The sequence below is a fragment of the Corylus avellana genome, chromosome ca3, assembly GCF_901000735.1.
Source record: "Corylus avellana chromosome ca3, CavTom2PMs-1.0".
Taxonomy (NCBI): domain Eukaryota; kingdom Viridiplantae; phylum Streptophyta; class Magnoliopsida; order Fagales; family Betulaceae; genus Corylus; species Corylus avellana.
This window is the reverse complement of record NC_081543.1, coordinates 24,099,176-24,106,398: the sequence shown is the minus strand read 5'-3', so window position 1 is coordinate 24,106,398 and position 7,223 is coordinate 24,099,176.

The window sequence follows — 7,223 nt, the reverse complement described above, 5'->3', positions numbered from 1 at the left end:
GGAGAGGGAGAGGAGAGGGTTTCTTGTGATTTTTGATTTAGAGAGGCAGAGGGAGAGAGAGCGAGTTTCTGATAGAGGTCGAGAGGGGGAAAGAGCAAGAGGGAGAAAGGGAGAGGGAGAGAGGGTGGGGAACTTCTGCCGACAGAGGAGAGAGAGATGGCTTTGCCTTTTCTTTTTTCTTTTTTTCATTTTGAAATGAGTGTGCTGCAGAGGAAAAAGACAAAAGAAAAAATAAAATGATGCAATTGGGACTCGAGACAATGTGGCATCAGCCACGTACGTTCCACGTCAGTTCGGAAAAAACATTCTGGAAAATATTCGGGACGCGTAGCAGCTCTCCTTCTCAACTCAACGTGGTGATAGGAGTATATATATATATATACAAAAGGACTCTTTTAATTAGGAGATTACTAGTGGGGTTATTAGCCAATTAAATACTTGAGAGTCTTCTAGATTCTAGGAGGATTTATTGCTTCCATAAAATCTTTAAAAAAAAAAAAAAAAAAAAACCAACAACCGTAGCCTCCAAGCTAATAATATTAACGTGTCTCTTCCCCTTTCTTTCTTGGACACCTGTATAGCATGCACAACCCAATCGATTTTTGACAAGCCACCTAGCAGCCACTTGTCATTCCAAAATATGTGAGTACTCATTCTTCTCCTCTTGGCTTATTGTATAAATAGCCAGAAGCCTTCATTTTTTATTCCTCACGTACTCAGAAACTTACCTAAAAAATTCCCTTACCTCTGCAGCAGTTTATCTAGGCAAGAAAATTCTACTATTTTTCTCTGTTAATTATTCTGTCACCTTGAGAATGTTTATATTTCTTGCTTCGTATGGGTTGAATATATAGATACTCATGTCAATTTTCTTTATTATTATTGGGTTATATATTTCATATTAGTTGTTGGATCTTGGGAACTCTAGTGGAAATTATGGAGTTTTGAAGTTTGATTTTTTTGATTTCTTGGGTTCTTGTTTAGGATTTCTATATGGGTATTTGTTTTAGGAATTATGTGAAATACTAATTAAATGAGTGTTAGTTATTGGGTGTTAGCTTCTGTAAATTTTCTAGGTTCAGTATTTTAATCAATCAAGCAATTTAGTTATTTCAATATAGGAGTTTTTAAGGGCTGTGCGTATATATATTAATGCAAAATGACTTGGACATAATTTTATATATTTAGGTTAGTATATTTATGTGCAGTAATTTTTGTGATTAGATTTTATGCATCACGTAAAGATTGTATATATGTAAGACATGTAGGATAATGGAATAGCACCACACATGTACATCTATATGTGTAGTCACGTAAGGTTTTTCTGTGTATATATATATATAGATTATCTATGCTATATTTTTGGATAAGATTTTGTATGTTCACACGAAAGATCTTCATAGATATATATGTATATTTACAATAGTTTAGACTGGATTCTATGCATCACGAAGGGACTAAATAGATATATGTAGTAATCTTTGAATAAGATTCCTATCGTGTGCAGTGATTTTAGGTAGGATATGTGTATATATATATATACCTTGGAAGTATAGAATCAATTTAATTTTAATTTTTCCAAAGATTTATTCCTTATAAGATTAAACCTTAAGGGTACCTTTATTTAATTTTAGATTTAAAATTCCAGAATGCTCCTAAGTTTATTCTTGCAATTTATTTAGGTAAAAGAACAACTCAACTTAACCTATTATCAAATGCCAGGTAAAGGGACACAACACCAAAAACCTCAACAGATTTTATTATAAATGTTTTGAAAAATGTTGAGGATTTTATAAATCATTCAAATGATTTTCAATTGCACTTCCTTTCATATTTTAAATGACAAGTTTTATTCATTCATATGTCATTGTTTAAGAATTTTACGTGTTATAGTTACCCTATTTCATGATTTATGCATGATTGTAATTATGAATAAAGAGAGCTCTCAAAGTTTATGGCATAGTATACAGTCACAGATAAGCTTACAGATTATATGAAATGTTAGATGTGCATTCATGTTTATAAATGTTTAACCCGAGGTACGATTATAGTCCGATCAGTGCCGCATAGGGTAGCATGGCAAGCACACCGAAAGACGGTTACGAAAAGGTGTGTGCTACTGTCCAGGTGGCCTTTACCTAGGGAAGTTTCCAACCTAGTAGCTCTCCCCTGTGATGACAGGATGAACATATAGGTCCTTCGGACAAGCCAACGTGCGCTGCTCGCGGTAAATTTGTGGTGTCGGGTCAAATGGTAAAACAATTGTTTGGATGAAAAGTAAAAGGAAGTGCTTACTCATTTTGTAACTATCATGCTTATTTTGTTAATTATGTTATTTTGCATAAATTGTTATTGTGCATGATAGAGATTTTGACATAGAAATCTACATAGCATGTTTTATAGCTTCTTGGTGTTGTGGCTACTTACTGAGTTGTTGAACCCACCCCTTCTCCCTATACATATTTTTTAGATTGCCCTATATATCATAGTACTGAGGACAAGGGTACCGGTGGGCCTCTTGGTAGATAAAGTCTTGATTAATTGGGGCTAGCAGGAGCAGTAGCAATAGAAGTGTATGAAATTCCATTCTATAGACTAGACCGCTTGGGACAAGCATAGACTGTGTAACTTTCTTGCTTATGAAATTTTTGAATACTAGTATATTATGTGTTTGTAATTTCATAATGAGAGTTTATAGTACTCTAGTGATGTTATGTTTCTGTGGTGATCATATGATGAGAGTATATTTTTATTTTTATTAAGAATATGTTACAATTGGTCCCAGTCGCTCTTCCTCTAGAACTTGGGGTGTTTCAGGTGGTATCAGAGCAAAGAGGTTCAGTTGATTGGGAGACATTTGTTACCTAAGGATATATGAGTATGGATTAATTTGGTGATGATCACAGCTGAAGCATTAGGTTTTAATCAAATGAGTAAGGATAAGAAGAGATTTTGGGGAATTTGGACTTACATTAATATGCACCCAAGAACAAGTTGATTGATGCGACACCAAAGTGGATGCTTTATAATGGTACCAATTTGTCTAATGCTTTACTGGCATTGATTAAGGGGAAGAATAAGACTCATGTTGTCATAATGACTAGGTTAATAATAGGGGAAGGTTGCTAGGTTTCAACCCCAATAGTCAAATTTTTATGTGGATAGCTTATTTAATATCAATGATTCTTAATATGTTATTAGTGGCCAGAAAGAAGTAATGTAAGTAACAGCCTCTAGAAAGGATTGCATTTAAGTTGATGTTTAAGGACTAAGGTATAAAGGATCTAGAATTGAAGTACTTACATGAGTTACGTTCCTAAGATTGATGTCGTTGACAGATAATGGTTAATAGGAGATTTTGAGGTCCTAACCAAGGTTAAGAGTTTCTATGGAATGGATTTAGAATATTCTATAATTTGAGGACTAAATTTTTAAGAGTGTGGATCTTGTTAACACTACAATAAATCTTGCGATAAGTGCGATTTATGATTCTTACAAATGGATATACATTCTGTATTGGTATGGTTTAAATTATTTTAGGACGTGTCTTAAATTCAAGGTATGAGAAACTCTTAGTGATATTGTATTGAGGACTTTGAAAAGAATGCTAAGATTGGTTAAGATTAAAATTATTAGAATTATATCAATAATGGTCATTTAAGTGACCTGATGATTAGTTAGTCATCATGGGTATTGATGTACATAGACCCTGATATCTAGACTATGTGCATTTGAGATTTTTCGGGTTGGTGTTTAATGATTAAGGAAAGGATTTGAGGTTTCGAATAAGACTAGGAATTCTTATAAAAATCGGGTTTATAAATCTGCATGATTCAATAATCTTCACTATAAGGGTAAGATGGATTTATGATGTATATGTTTGGTAAAGTGGATAAGTAATTCATTTTGACATATGGGAGTCATAATTTTTGAAACATTGTGGTATTTTGACATTAGACTTTAGTTAAAGATGTATTATATTTTGAGACATCTTATGAGTCTTTAGGATGTGATTTAGGATTCAACATAGACATGATTTCCATGGACTAGTATGGGTTGCTAATTCTCATTTTCGAACTCGGTTGATCTTAAGATATAAGCGGCTATCCTTTATTTTGATTATGGAGTATAGATACTAAACTTAATTGATGGTTCATCTTTAATGGCGTTTTGAGGAATATATTTCTTTGAGTAAAATTGAATTCATAAGGACTATAGGATTATTGTTATGGAGCGAAGTGGTGAATTTATGGATGATTTCCTCAGAGGAAAATATATCAGAATTTTATTGCAGTACTTTGTTTGGAAGTTGTTTTTCGCATAGGTATGATCAATGTTACAGTTGAGGTAGATAGGAGGAAAGATTACTCTCGGCCAACAAGGAAAAATGTTAGTCTACATGTTTAATAGAACTAGGTGCAACCAATGAGTAGAGGTTCAATCAATCATTTATCAAAGATTAATTTGGGGATTAGAGAAGATGATTAAATTCATAAATTATGATATGGGACTATGTTTCTTAAGGTTATAGGGCAGATTTGGTAAGTGTGGGTCGAGGTACGATCATAGTTTAATGATTTGATTAACATCATGGCAATATGGTAGGAAGCTCATTATTGTATCTGGGAAATTGGGATGGGAGAAAGCCATTACTTGAGCCCAATTCAAGGAAGCATTTCACCAGCGGTAATCATCTATCTTTTAGACACCATATGACTTGTAGAAAGGTGTAAGCGACTAATAGGAAAAGGCTAAGACATAAGTCAGAGTATGTGGTTTTTAAGCCATTAGTCACATGTTCGGAAGAATATGGGTTAGAAATAACTTTTGAGGTTGCCTAAACTGCGTCAATCGTAGGCTAACTGAAAGTGTTGTACTGGAGTGATTGACTTTCTAGGATGAGTTGGCATATAATTTTACTTTAGAGATATAGTCATGAAAAGATATTTTCAGAGACTTAAATTACTGAATTTTGATGCTTACTAAGTTTGCAGATTTATGGAATGATAAGATTGATAAATTAGCTAAGTATCATATTGCTGCTCTATGAGTATATAGAAGAAATTTTTCCTTACTTTGATTTTCTAGAATGGGAATAACTTTAGAATCAGGAGATTAAATATCAAGGTTTTAATAAATGCTTGATAAACTCTAAAAAATTAGAGAAAAATAGGGTATTAAGGATTACTGATTGGAAATTGATTTGGTGAATAGGATTTAAATCAATAAGATATGAAGGTTTCCTAGTACGCCAAGAACTTATGTTAAACAAAATTAAGAGTTTGGGAATATGATATATTTGGAGTAGATTTCTCAGAAAGGATCTCTATTATTAGGATAAGCAAATTGTATGCCATGGTTGAGGTACGAGTAAATGCATGATCATGTAGGATTAGAAAGATGTATTTCATTACTGTATCTTTTGAGGATTATGGTAACTATGTTTAAACAAAAAACAAAACATGGTATTATGTAAGGATTGGTGCCTAGATATGAATTGAGGAAATAAAAGTTTGGATAATTTTGTCGGCGGTGTATGATCTCGAATATTAAGAGTTAATTTAAAGAAGTAGTATCTGTACAACGTGTTAAAGAATAGCGTTTGAAACATATGCATACATGGAAGAAGAGTTTATGATCATGCGATGTAATAGTAAAGAAATAGCTTTAAGATTTGTGGAGAGTATTGGAGTTATGCTATACTTCTAATTGTGCATTTTGTATAAAAAGAAAAGACATATGTCTATAAGGAAAGTTATGGAACTAGTGAATTTGATTGACAAGTGTATAGGTGATGACACAAGCATATTGATATTATGTTGGAAAGACTTGACAAAACATGATGTGAGGCTTATAGGGAATTGATAATTCATATTGATTGATGACGATGTAAATGATCCATTGATGAGAATCAAATATTATTGAGGTTATTTGAGCAATGAATGATCGATATTAAAGTATGGAATAAAGCGTAGAGATCATCTATTGGTGACAGTATGAGTGATGCAAGCTAATGTCATTAAGGTTGTTTATGGATTAGTGTACTAATTAAAATTCTGGGGATTAGATTCTTATTGCAACCAAGGATTGCTTACTAGAGATAATGAATAGTTGATAAGATCCGCGAGGAGTAATAGATCACAATTTATTGAATGAAGAGATTAGGTCTAATTAACATTAAGTCATAAGAATGAAGAATGAGCTTCAAAATAAGGAAGGGAGGCTCATGATAATGTTTGTTTTAAGTAAACTAAATTCTCGTGGAATAAAAGTGACTAGTAGGTAGTCCCAGTGGGAGTATTAAGGTTAAGCTAGAGTGTCAAATGTCTCCTTAGGATCAAGAAATAGAAGCATACTAGGATTAAAGGATGATAGTTAGCATTAATACGCAGTACCAAGTATGTTTCGATTATAGAGCTTGAAGAATTCTAGTTGTCAGTTGCATGTCGCATACAAATTGATAAATTGGAGACCTTAGAAAATAAATGGATACATATTAGAGTGATCTAGAATAGTGATTGTAAGAAGGATCGCTAGATGTGAGGAGTTATCAAAGTCATAATAATAGTTAATGAATATTGATCGTAAGATATGTTGTATACTAGTAGGTGATTGATTTACTTTGAGGGTTAGTTTATGGAATTTAAACTAAGATGAATATATAATGACCTTCATAAAGCCATAGGTAATATAAGATGTGATTCAAAATGGGGTATACAATATGAGGTATATTATGGTGATAGAACTTGAGGAATTTCAAGGGTAAATCGCAGGTCGCATGAAGTTGAGAAAGTTAGGGACCTCGAAGTATAATATGAAGATTGAGGTACATGGATTGCAGGTAACATCACTGATGCAAGGAGTCACAAGGTGATATGGCAAAATTACTAGATCGCAAGGTCCAAGAGCTACACACGAAAAGCATTCCACTAGTAAAAGTTTTGTGGAGGAATCATGAAATTGAAGAAGCATCGGGGGAATTAGAAGATGATATACGCAAGAAATACCCCTCTGTTTGCTGAGAACAATTAAAATATAAGGTATGCGCTAATGGATAGATTTATGCTTGCTGTTGCGATATGGTGCATTTTTATAGACTAAGTAAATTCCTCGGATGGAATTTTATAAGGGGGAGGACGTGACATCCTATAAATTTTACAGATTTAAAATAGAATTATAAAGCATTTTGTTTATATATATATATATATATATATATATATATA